We start from the raw sequence: 11,445 nt of genomic DNA, 5'->3' as shown, positions 1-11,445 counted from the left end.
TGTTTCATGCAAAAGAACTAGTGATGTAAAAAATTTCACCGAAACTTCAACTTTGACGTATGCTTAACATCCGTTTCTACCATTTTCAATTAATAAATTTCAAAATATTCCAAGTGTAAATGAAATATAGCTTAAAACATAAATATTTTGACTTCTTTTATTATAAAATTATTTTCACAAAAACCATAAGAGATTTTAATAGAAAAATTGCTCTAACGTATAGAAAACGGATGTCCGCTCATGTGTATATAGTTTTTAGACTCCTATATATTGGAATATGGGAGGAAATGAGTGCTTTCCTTAATATGCGCATATAGCCCGCCTCTCCCCTAGACACATTCTATGCGCTTGTACCGCTCACAAGTGATTTTTTATACGTTAGCGTATCAAAAAATCTCAAACTCTCAATAATTTTGATAATTCAAATCACACAAAACCCTCAAAAAAAGAGATATAAATTTTTTTATATGTTTTATATAACTTCGAAAATCAATATTTTTGTTGGAAAAATTATAAATGTTGACAACTTTTAAATAAGATCTATTTTTTGAATTTTTGAAGCTAATAAATACTGCTTCATTGTGTAGAAGAAGGATATTTTTTTTATATCCAATGGGGTTGTTTTAAAAAGCGAGTGAATTCACGTCACAAAAAAAGGAATTTTTTTAATTATACGAGAAAACTTTAACATCGAAATACAATAAAAAACAAGATCTTCTTTGAAAATGATGAGAGGATTCTGAAACGCTAAATTTTATAGAAATCGGTTGTAATCCAGCTGAGTTACAACAGTGAATTCAGAATGAGTGAATTCACGTCACAAAATTTTATTTTATGTAAAATTGTATAAGAGAAATATGCTCTGAATGCTGTTTTGACCCTCCAGATAGTCGGATTTTTACTAATCGAACATAATTTAGTTGATTTTTCAATTTGTTAACTATTTTCAAATAGAAAACTAAAACATTGAAAAACAAAATTTTCGGTGAATTTTCAAATAAAAACTATGAGAAACAGTAATTTTAACGTATGATTCCCCAATATGTTGCTATTCAAGTGCCAGTCAAAATAAGGAAAAATTTAAGAAAAGATGCTGAAAATTTATGATTCTACAAGTCAGCAAGGCCGTGCGAACGGGGGGGGGGGGGGTTTAGAGGTTAAACCCCCCCCCCCCCATGGAGATTTTTTCAATTAAAATTTTCAGTACAAAAAATGAATTTACCGAGAAATCAGTTGATTCCAAAAGGTGTTTAAAAATAATTATTAACAAACATGTCAGAAAATTGGCTCGCTTCCGGCGGAATTTTGTCTTAAATCACTTTTTAGGCATAAGACATTTCATTTTACGACTGTATATAACGTTCACTAATCTAATCAATTGTGGATTTCGATTTTCAATTCAGTGATCCTTTTGTATTGAAACTCGAATCTTGACACACAAAAACCTTAACTCGTGTTTGGAACGTTAATAAAAAGTGTAACTAAAATTTGAAACAAACCATTTGAACTTTAAAATTCAATTAAAGAATACAAATTCTAAGTACCACAAGTTGGTTACTATGTGACAGGTGTTGAACACTCACGATAGTCAACAGATTTAGTAAAATAAAAACAAAAACCTAGTATCGATGACTTTATTACAAATCACTTTGATTCTTAAAAAAGGGTCAAAGTCATCTCAAATTTTATGCTGGTATGAAACATTTCTCAAGAAACCAATTTCAGCCTCCATTGTATTTCCTGTTTTTCATTCTTCTGAATCCATAACTCCATATTCAAAATAGTATTTATTTATTTACATAGTATTCCGTCTTACGACATAACTTGACGAACATAATTCCTAAAATTCACTCGGTCCATGGCAACCGTTCCCATATTCAAAATAGATTTCATGAATTACTCAAGGCCTCAAATTTCACATTTTTCCAGGTGCAAAGAATTTAAAAGCTTTTTCATTAATTTGGGTCCCTTGAATCCAAATATGCAATTAGGTTTATGTTAAACAGCTTTGGTTTTTGAAATCACTTTTGAAAATAATTAAAAATCATTAAAAAATTTCTTTTTAAACAAAACTTCGAAACATAAAAAAAGAAAGTCAATTATCAAGTTTCCCCAAGATCGCAAGTAATTTTCGTTTCGGAAGAAAAAGATTTAGCGGTCTTCTTCTTGTTCACTTTACTTCATTTATACTATTTATTAAATATTTTACCACTTTTATCTTCAAACCTGGCAAAATCCGGGTTTTTTATTTCAAAATTGTCGTCCAAATCCGGGCAATATCCGAGCACATTTTGTCAAAACCTACTTAAATCACATACCAAGAAAAAAACTTTTTAATTTTTTTTTATCTTAATTAAGCAGCAGATTTTGATTCGTATTTAAGGTTTTTTAAAAAAACCTTTCATTAGTATATTTATGTAACTTGCTCATTTTTTCCATAAATTTCACATAAATTTAATTAAACAAACCATTTTTAATTTTTAAAAAATAATTTTAATATGTTTCTCTTTGTTTTTTAAATTTTGTATTTTTGTTCTGAAGAATAGAAAAACGCAGTTCTACCTTTTGAAAGTTTTTCAGCCTGATAACTGGAAGAATTTGAATATAAAAAATGATTTTATAACTGATTTTGATCACTGGAACTCTTGAAATAACATAGATATTTTTATTTGTATCAAATTATATTTATTCATAAAGTAGGTATATGTTTTGAATAAATTCTTTCGAATAAAGGTTTTGAATAAATAAGTTCAAATGGATTTTTTTCCTTGTTCATGATTTTGCAGTTCAAATCGTGAATAAATATTTCTTAAAGTCCAAAATAATACAAGGAAATTTTTAAACCAAGCCTTAAGTTGAAAATGAAGAAATCGGAATGTTGATTAAGACGAATTATTACCGTTTTGCTGAATAATTTCAAATCTTAATTAATTTTTTACCTGGTTAAAATTTGTCTTTGAATTCGCATTTAGATTCTTTTCAAATCTGAGTGATTTTTTTTTAAATAGTATTTCTATGATTCTTTTGTCCGAAGCATTAAATTCTGGTTTTAAATCAAAGTTTTAAATCGCATTCGTTTTCTGTGTTTTGGGAAAAATTGAAGTTAAATTTGTGAACTTGACTTCTTAGTATTTATTTTCAAGCAAATGTCTAGTTCAGGATAAGGAACATCATTTTAAATACATTATTGATGACTTGCCTGAAAAAGGAATGATTCTTAACCTTGAAAATCTGGATTCTGAATTATAAATTTTGAAACCCCCCCCCCCCCCCCCCATGAGCGGGTCCTTCGCACGGGCCTGCAAGTCAGAATAACAAAATATCAATTTTCGATAGTGAACATAAAATTTTAAAGCTCTTTAGACACATTCCACGCGCTTGTACCGTTCAAAAGCGCTTTTTATCCTTTCGCGTATCAAAAAATCTCAAACTTGTCTATAATTTTAATAATTCGAATCACACAAATTCAACGAAAAAAAAAATGGAAATTGTTTTATATGATTTTGGAAATAAAATTTTTGATTGGAAAATTTCTATTTCTAAAATGATTAATTAAAATATATGGATTAATTTGTTTTGCAATTTTGCTTTTACGTTTTGAATTCAAAAAATACTGCTTCATTATGTAGAAAAAATAATTTGTTTATATTCAATGTGATTGTTTTGAAATGCGAACAAAAACAGTCGCAAATGAGTGAATTCACGTCACAAAAAAAGGAACTTTTGAATTTTACGAGAAAACTTTGACATTTTCTGACATAAAAAATGAGATATTCTTTGATAATGATAAGACAATTTTAAAACACAAAATTTTATTGAAATCAGTTGGAATCTAGCTGAGTTACAACAGCGCGAATGAGTGAATTCACGTCACAAAATTTGAATTTTGTAATTTTTTTTAAGTGAATCTTTAAATGAAGACTGTGAGAAACAGTAGTAATTTTAACGTATAATCCCTCAATATGTTGCTATTCAAGTGCCAATTAAAATAAGGAAAAAGTCGGACTGAAAATATATGCTTGTAAAAGTCGGAACAACCAAATATCGTTTTTAAAAGTGCACATAAAGCTTAGTTCTTTTAGAAATGGGACACTTTCTTTTGCTTATAGCTCGTGTATTAGTAATTCGACATTCAAAATTTTCACAGCATTTTGCTGCCTGTAAAAAGAACTATTGGATCTATTTTTTTCAAAATTTTAAATTCACGCGTTTTTAAGATATTCACGATGCAAGAAAAAAAGAAAAAAAATATATTCTGCACAGCTTCCATCAAAATCCATCATTATCATATTGATAGCTCACAAAACCGTTGATTATTCAAAGAATTACTGTGTGTGAATGGTAGAAAAGTATGCAAACACTGTCAAAAATATCCACAAAGTTCAAATCAAGCATTGAAGTGAAGCACATGATCGGCAACTACGGTTAAGGGTCATCAGGGAAGTCAAAACTCGTACCAGCATTTTTAACTTGAAATAAGCGAAAAACTAAGTGGAAATCGCTGAAATATTTAAAAAAATATTCTCCGAGAAACTGAAAGTGTTGACTAGTAATGAGTCATTTACATCTAACCTCAAACTACAATTTTTTGCTAGTTCCAGAGCTCGTAAGCTGTATAGCTGGTACCGAGGTAAAGAGAAAGGATATTTCTGATGAACGACAAAACTTATGAATTATCCTATTTCAAACAAATTCCAGCATTTGAATCCTATTCCATGTCAGCTCGTGGCAATATCCTGAGCATATTAAAGTATGTATTTGCTGGTTGTTTTGTATGCAATATAATGATTTGCTAAAATTCTGCTCCTGTGGAAAAAAAACGACAATTTTCAAACCAAAAACTTCGGTTTTCGCTGTTTTTAAAAGTCTAAAAAGAGTAATCTTATATACAGATACCTTCTGATACGAAATTGGTCTCAAGTTTGATAAGTTATATGATTTGGCTTTTTTTGGAATTGGAATAACCTTTGATACTTTCTATTTAAAAGGAAATTTAGGTTCTTATAATGGTATCAGAAATATATTTGAAAGCTGGTAGGATGTGCGGTGAATCAATTTTAATAAGTTTGATAAGGATTTCATCCATTCCCGATGCATTGGATTGTATTGAAATATCAGCGTTTATGATTTCATAGTTTTCAAAAACTTTAAATTTAAATCCGTGTGGGTTATAAGCATTATTAAACTGTGTAATCAAGGTGTAACTCTGTTACGCAATATTTAAAACTTATTTTTATTTCTATCTTCTTCAGACTTTGAATGTTTCCAGTTATATGCCAGATTTCTAATAAAAATAGCATGGTTTATTTCGCGATTGAACCACTCATTGCAACGAGTTTTTTTTGTATTTAAGGGGGGAAATCGACTCGTTTGTTTCCAAAACCTATGGTCACCTATGGCCAAATATATCAGGTCATGATAACCAAAACTTTATTAAAATGCACAAAACGCTGCGTAAAGCAAAATTAAAACTTTTTAACCTATATTGAGGTTTTCCACATTTTTCTAGCCCCCATAGTTTAATTTACTAAAAGATTGACTAACCAAAAATTTATTTATATCGACAAAATATAGCGCATGGTAAAATGCAACATTTTTATTTATTTCAGAATACCATGATTTTTCCTTCACTGTTTGTATGTAACGAACAAATCACATTACTACATTTGAATTTATTTTAAAATGTGGTTTATAAAAATAAAAAGGTTCAAAGCAAACCCCCCAAAGCATAACCGAGAATCTCTTGGATAACCTAAAGGAAAACCGCACGATGTATCGTAATTTTCGGCGCGTTAATTCAGTCCATTTTTTGCAATGACTAAGTCCTACCCACTTGCTAACGTGCGCGTAAACAATCGTTCGGCCGGACGGAGGCGCGTAGCTTTAGTTGTAGTAAATAAAACGTACGGGCGCCCTAAAGCAAAACAAAAGCAGGGAGCCTTCAGCAGAAATGCACTCACGTCATCACCGACTTGAGCCGCCTTGGTCGTTGGCCAGTTCTATAATTTTCCGCATTTGGCGGCAAAGAAGGAAATTCAATATCTTCTATTTACATGGGGCGCTGCACACAAACTGTAACACTACTGGGCGTTGAATTTGAAGAGACTCGCGGTACCGGTGATGGTCCAGAGCTTGAGGCGTCTTGTCTTCGGCAGTTGGCTTTATGAGTGATGAATTAGTTTATTATTATACGAGTGAAAATCATATTAATTATAAAATTAGCGAAAACCCTCATCGATGGCATAAATCGGACTGATGGAGTGCTTTATAGAATATATTAAAGCTAGTATGATTTATCAGTAGTTGTAGTTTTTTTTTGTAAACTGATGTTTAGATCAAAAGACAAAGTTACATATCTGTTTGTAAGTTTCAATATGTCGTTCTTAAGCATTACGGTTGAGCATTTGCCGGCCGCCACTAGGTTAGGAAAATGTCATCAAAAACTATTGTTCAAACTGCAACTGAACGAAAATAGTCTGTTACAAACTTCTTTTAATATTTGTATCTTTAAAACTGTTTAATTCTATACCAAAAGAACTAAAGCATTTTCAATCAATTTTCGAATCAGATAGTTGCAGATCCGTGACCTAAATTTTAGTCATCAGGAAAAAACGAGGAAACTTCCAACGACTTTGCACAGAACTGCATAAGACATTCCTCAATTTTTAGTTGATCGACAGTCCCAGTTAACTTGACAGAAATCACGTAACGGCGCAGCACCCCGTCCAGAGGCGCGAGCACAATCATACTTAGTGGGACGTTCGATGGTTACTTTCGTTGATTATCCTAGAAAGGGTGCTTTGTTGAACAGAATCGGACCAGCGCCTGTGTTAAATATTTTCGTCTCGGCTGCTTTAAGCTTTCGTGTTTAATCTGATTGATTCGTTAGAACCGGCGCATTCACTGTAAAGTCATTTTCGAAGATTAATATCATCCATGATGATCGAGTTAATGATCAATCTTGGATAATCAAATTCAAACCAGTTGAAAAACAAAATGATGAATGAATGAAAATACCGTTAAATTGGTTTATCCACGCATACTTTATCCAAGCATATTGATTTAGAAACTTGTATTTCAAATCTCTTTTTGCGTTTTGGACAACATTCAGTTCCGGCAAGAATTTCAAAAATCTACACGCCATTAGAGAGTGCATTCCATGTGTATTACCGCTCACCCAAAGACGAGATCGAAAAATTTCATTTCCTATTGGAGCTAACTCTATGGCAAAAATGTGCTAAAACACTGAACGATGTGCCATAAATGACATGATTGCTTTTGTGACTACTGACATAAAGTATCGAGCTTTTGAGCAAAATGATGTATTACCATTAGAGGAGAAGCAGAATATATGCGTCAATAAATCAGAATACTGATGTTATCGAATATCAACCTGCCAAGTAACACAGATCAAGCGAACTAGCATTTCGATGTTTTATTATGGTTTTATTATGTTTTTTTGTGCAGACGGTTTTATGACGGTTTTATTATGGTCATGCAAAATGCTTATATTCTTGAATCGACCATCTGTTTTCAGATAGTTTTGAAAACGCTCATAAATCTTCCATTAAACATACTGTTTTAGTTATTTAGAAAGAGTTAGGAATGCTATGTTTAAACTATAATAAAATACAAACTTAGAAGTTTGCTCCAAGCTTTCTTTTGCATGTTCTATAATAGCACTCAGTGCCTGATTATTAAACCGCCATAAAACTTAGTGACAGTTCTCGATCAAGATGTCAAAACAGGACACGCTCAGATTAGATAGCACATATTTGAATTGGAATTCCCATTTATACACATTTTTGATAAGTTCTGTGTGTTGATTTTGAGTTAAAATGATAAAAAAATTATAAAAATCTATGAAAACTTCGAATTACCGGAAGTGGAATGAACAACTCTATAATATGAGTATTGAGTGAAAGCTGTAAATAACTGAAAATATCATGAAACCTTCTTAATATTGTTATTAGGTGAAAGTAATAAACGAGTAGAAGTCGAATTTCGTTGTCCGTCGCCATCTTAAATTCCAAGATGGCGGCTACTACTCAACTTGAAAATACTGTAAATGACTGAAAATCGCCTCAAACCCTTACAATATGGGTATTAGATGAAAGAGATGAACCAGTAAAAGTCGAAGTTTGTTATTTGAAGCCATCCAAATTCAAGATGGCGGTTTCCCCTTAACTTTAAAATGTTGTATATGACTTATAATCGTATGAAACCCCAACAATATTGGTATTGTGTGAAAGGGCTAAACGAGTAGTAGTCGATTTTCTCTTTTCGCTTTTCTCTGAAATGCTTTAAGTGACTCAAAATCGCACAAAACAACCACAATACAGACCCCGATCGTTTTTGGCAACATTCGATTTCACCAACATCCGATTTTGCCACATGTCCCTAAATCAAACAAATAACAGAAACAACATTACCTTATAGTTTTCGCTATAATAGGACCAATACAATTTAGACATATTAGCATGATAGACATAATACAATTACATAAATAACAAATATGGCAAAAAACAAAAACTATCGACAAAACACGAAAAGTGCTAAATGCATAAAAAATATGATAAAAAATGTAGTACTAAGAAAAAACAAATTTTACCAGATCATATCTCAATAATGCAATCATCATTCATCAACCATTATGGTTGCTGGGAAAAATCAAAATAAAACTCCGAGAACTCACAGAATCGAAAAAAACAAAAATTCCTAACATGTTTAATAATAGCTTTTTAAAAGCTTTGGTGACTAACATTGATGACCAACCATGATATGTCATGATAACGTTTCTAGGGTAGGACCAAATAGCCTAATTTTGGCTTTATTAGAGTCCAGGTGTATCATAGAATGCGCTTTAGCTTTTTATGAAGATTAATGCTATAGTCCAAACGAAATTTTGCTGACCATAATAAAGCTAAAATTGTTACTTGGGCTGTATACACATCTCAGGTGGCGATGGAAATCCCGTGCTAAGTGTTAGTAAAAGTTTTTTTTTTGTAAACATTGTAACCATGCCAATTCGTGACGTCAGTTTCATTTTCGAACAAACAACCATCATCGCTGTACCAGTGAAAACTAGGTTCTCGTCCATAGTACATGGAAAATAACAGGTAGGCCATTGCGCTTAACCTCAATTGAAAGCTCCGTGTATGTACACAGCATACTTGCATACCAACAAAAATAGTTATGAAAATTTGGCAGTTTTATATGGAATGGCAATCAAAATTATTAATTTCTCCGTCAATAGTCATTCAATTCCTTTGAAAAGGGCCTCAGATTAAAGATTGATTCTTCAGGCTCATCGGAAACTATTTTTTGCTTTGGACTTTCGGATCTGAACCATAAATAATGCGCATTCAAAGCAAAATTTTCTTCACCGTCCCTCTTTTTTGAGAGCAAACAATCAAATATTTCCTTCTGTCTATGTTCAAAATTTAATAAAGATGTAAAATATTTCACATTTCTGTGATAAAAAATCAATTTGTTTCAATTTTTGTTCAAACTGCGCAAGAAAAAGACCACACAAGGCAAAATAACCACCACATTTTAGTTTTAAATCGACCAAAAGCCCGTTGCATATTACTTTAAGCGATTTTAAAAAGCCAAATATTGTTCGTTGCATTACAATGCATCAATGCATATTTTTTTCATAATTTTAATGATTGTCAATTTTAAGAAAAAAATGATTTTTTGAAAAATTCCATACATTTGCCAGTTTTTTCATAACTATTTTTGGGACCTCTTACCAAGACGTTGAAAGAGAGCTGAATAGCCTACCTTGTATATTTCAAAGTACTATGGTTCTCGTCTAGGATACTTAAACATCCTGGCAAGTGACTTAGGTTTGTTTACCTTTTTACTTTTTGAATAACGAGTTCTGAAATGGTGTGCGTGTTTGTTCATCACCTTCTTTGTACCACATTGATCGAATATTTCAACAAATATGTGTATAATAATTATATACCTACACATGACCATTTCTTTGTTTAAATCTCTTACAGTTTTCGAGAAAACGATTTTTTTTTAAAAGACATACACCGTCTTAGCCAATTTAGGCTTTACAGACTGAATTAATGACGTGGAAAACTTAAGATTAACATTTAACACCCAGTACCGAGATGGGAATCGAACCCATGCCATCAATGGACCAGCAATTACCATCTTACCACGCTAACCACTCGACCACCGAGACGTACGATTTTATATGTCCCATTATGTCTAAGCACAACCCTGTTCATTCCTGATGACATTTAAATAGTTGATTTCTGCTGAGTGTTGTTGTTTAACTTGAAAATCTGGTAGCTTACGGCTCCACTTTACATAATTTTCGTGAAAATGAGAAGCATTTCCAGCTCAAAAAGATCGTGCACAAATGACGTACTATACACAAAGTTTCGCTGAGTCAGTTGACGAAAATGGAAGTTAGCATTGGAGCGGTCTGAAATTCGATTCGGGAGTACGGAGAGGAAAGCAGCTTCGTGGAAAAGTGCTTTTAAATTAATTGATTAACTACGGTGTGGAAAATCGTTGTGCTTTATCACCAGAAAATTCAGATACAGCTGTTTATGTCCGAGAATGCCTGAACCGTTGCCTGCTGTCCATGATCCGCAAACATGATCACCCACTACTGTTTTGGTCGGGTTCGTCAGTTCACTACTGGCACAATGTCTTGGCACAAATCCAACTAAGTACAGATCGTATCGAATGAGATGAATCTGAAAATCTGAAATTGAAAGGTACTTGGAACGCACAAAAATGTTCTATGCTACTTTTTGAGACTTTTTATGTTCGTTCAGAAGTCCAATTCAAGCACTTATATTCATTTCTCTCGATGACTTTTTATTCAACCAAATGTGAACTTCTGATGCACAAGATAAGGTATCCATGTGATTTTTGGTTACTTGGGTGGTACATTCACTTTATATGTTCTAAAATATGCCTCCAGTATGCTATATAGCTCAAAATTACGGGAATTATATTTCAAACAATGAGGAACAAGTTAGTAGAAGCTTGCAATGCTGTACAAGTTTACTGTGGTAAGATGTTTGCATGTGTGATTTTTTCGCATTTCGTTAATATTTTGTGTTTGGTGCAGGGTTCACTATACACTACAGTGAGCGATATATTTAACCTCTCTCTCCGAGATGCCGCAAATAAGCTGGGTGTATCGTCTACAACCGTGCATCGAGCCAAAAAACGACCCGGACTATCGACTTACAAGAAGGTAGTGACTCCAAATCGCGATGATAAACAAAATACGACGGTTAAAGCGCGATCCCGGAGGCTGTACACGACTATGCTGACGAAGTTTGACTGCGTGGTAATGGACGACGAAACCTACGTCAAAGCCGACTACAAGCAGCTTCCGGGACAGGAGTTTTATACGGAAAAAGGAAGGGAAAAGGTAGCAGATATTTTCAAGCACACGAAACTGTC

This window comes from Uranotaenia lowii, chromosome 2, assembly GCF_029784155.1.
Source record: "Uranotaenia lowii strain MFRU-FL chromosome 2, ASM2978415v1, whole genome shotgun sequence".
Classification (NCBI taxonomy): domain Eukaryota; kingdom Metazoa; phylum Arthropoda; class Insecta; order Diptera; family Culicidae; genus Uranotaenia; species Uranotaenia lowii.
Note: the sequence above shows the minus strand (reverse complement) of the source record.